Here is a 1,877-nt window from a genome sequence, read left to right as displayed (position 1 = left end):
CCCCCCCCCCCCCCCCAGCAAACCAGCCTTCCTTCACTATCCTTTAATTCATTGCAAGGACAGAATAAATGTGGGCTGAATTTGTGAGCTCAGCACTGGGCTTAGCAGACTTTGGTTAGAGGAATTCAGCTGCAAGCCACTTGCTGCCCAGCCAGACCCTCAGGGCGAAATCCAGGGGTGCAAGGCCCTTGGCTGTGCAGTAGCAGTGATATTATAATAGGGCCTCCTTGGGTCCTGCCTCAGAGGCCTTTCCATCCACCTGTTCTAAGGAATGCACTTGCCCTTCCCCACAAGTTATTGGGACAAAATGTCCTATGCTTTCACCTTTATGTGGCTTCAGATGTTGGATTTAATTAACAAAAATTCTGCAGCAGAAATGCGGTTATGAGTCAGGGATGTGTACGTGTGTGCTCGCTTGTGTGTGAAGCCAGTCTCTCAGCACCAGCTAAAAATGTGAAGCTGCCGGTCGGTGCTGGGAATTGAGGACACCATATGCTTGCATTTCTAGGTCTTCCTAAGAGTTACATAACTGCCCCCAAAGCCAGGGGGCAGGAGCAGGGCCAGCCGTGGGAGATGTTTCCAAAGAGGAATGCTGAGGAAGGACTGACCTTGAGAAGACAGGGAGTTCGCCAGGCCGTGGAATGTTCCCAGCCTCGGGGCTCAAACAAAAACTGTATTCAGAGAGTGAGTGCTCTGTTGAGAACAAGCCCTGTCTGTCTCTCTGCTTTGTCTTGGGGGTTTATCAAGGTGAGCCCTTACTCTATGGGCCACTGGCTATTGAATTTAGAGCTGGGCACAGCTGCCAGACCAGGGCCCTGGTAATCCTCCCAGCCATCTCTAATTAGCAGGCTTTGGGGCCCAAGCATCTTGAGGGCTAGGCAGAGGTGAGATAAGAGCTCTAGCCTCATCTATTCACAGAATATGGCTCCAGAAAGGCATTGTTGGGAGAGGAGAGCTGTGGGAGGGGACAGCCAATCAGCAAGAGCTTATCAAAGGCTCGTTCTGTGGTCATCTTTGGGGGAGGAGGTATCTGATTGGCCCCTTGCCTTGTAGAGAGCTCCCCTCACCACCCTCCCTGCCCCCTGTCTTGCTTGACTAGAGCTTGTTTTTCTTTCAGGCTTCAGTTCCGCGGTCTGAGACCCAGAGCAGCATTCTTCAGACTGTGGGTCATGACCATTGGTAGCTTGTGTCATCAATGTAGTGGCTCACACCCAGCATTAAAACAAAAAAAAGCTGAACAATAAAGTAGGCTATCCAAGCACATCAGACATAATAAAAGTCCGTGTTATTTCACTTATGTGTATGAAATTAATTCTTACTGATGATGGTAATAAAAAAAAAAAGGAAAGCCTCTGGTTTAGAAGCTATCTCTATCCATATCCTTCTTACTACAGCATCGGAAACCCTTGCTCGATCTAGTTTAGATAAAAAGGGCATTTATTGTATCACTTAAAAGGAAGTTTAGAGATGGAGCAGGCCCTAGGGTCATTGATACAGACTCCACCATGCTATCAAGGATGCCAAGCCTTCGTGGTGGGTTTTAGCCTCGGGCTGGTAGCAAGATGGCTGTGCAGAAGCTCTGTGTCACATCCAGAGAACATCACAGAGAGGAGACTGGCTGTCTTTGTGTCTCTGTAGAATGAGGACATCCTTCCTGGAAGCCCTCTGTCTGCCTTCTCTACATCAGTGGAGAATCAGTCACAACTCTGGTCTTAGACCCGCCCCTGGCAAGGATCACATGACTCTCACGAATAGATGTCCCTCTGGAGCTGGAGCCGGAAGGGAAGGGGCATATCTGATCAGAATTAGGGTTCTGACCATGCGCTAGAAGGCAGAATGGGAGAAGATGCTTTCAGTGTCTAAAACTGACAAGTGAC

The 1,877-nt window shown here is 49.2% G+C and overlaps 1 long non-coding RNA gene across 1 annotated transcript in view; it reads left to right on the top strand.

Annotated features, from left to right (window-relative positions):
• LOC105239468 overlaps nucleotides 1-1,293 on the top strand; it is a 2,457-nt gene extending 1,164 nt beyond the window's left edge. The window contains exons 2-3 of the long non-coding RNA XR_858309.3: nucleotides 509-684; nucleotides 1,118-1,293. This is a non-coding gene — a long non-coding RNA (uncharacterized LOC105239468). The remainder of the gene's footprint in view (nucleotides 1-508; nucleotides 685-1,117) is intronic.
• Nucleotides 1,294-1,877: the final 584 nt, after the last annotated feature.

Source organism: Ailuropoda melanoleuca, chromosome 2 (genome assembly GCF_002007445.2).
Source record: "Ailuropoda melanoleuca isolate Jingjing chromosome 2, ASM200744v2, whole genome shotgun sequence".
In the NCBI taxonomy this organism is placed as follows: Eukaryota; Metazoa; Chordata; class Mammalia; order Carnivora; family Ursidae; genus Ailuropoda; species Ailuropoda melanoleuca.
The sequence above is the reverse complement of the archived record's forward strand: the minus strand, read 5'-3'. Positions and strand labels throughout refer to the sequence as shown.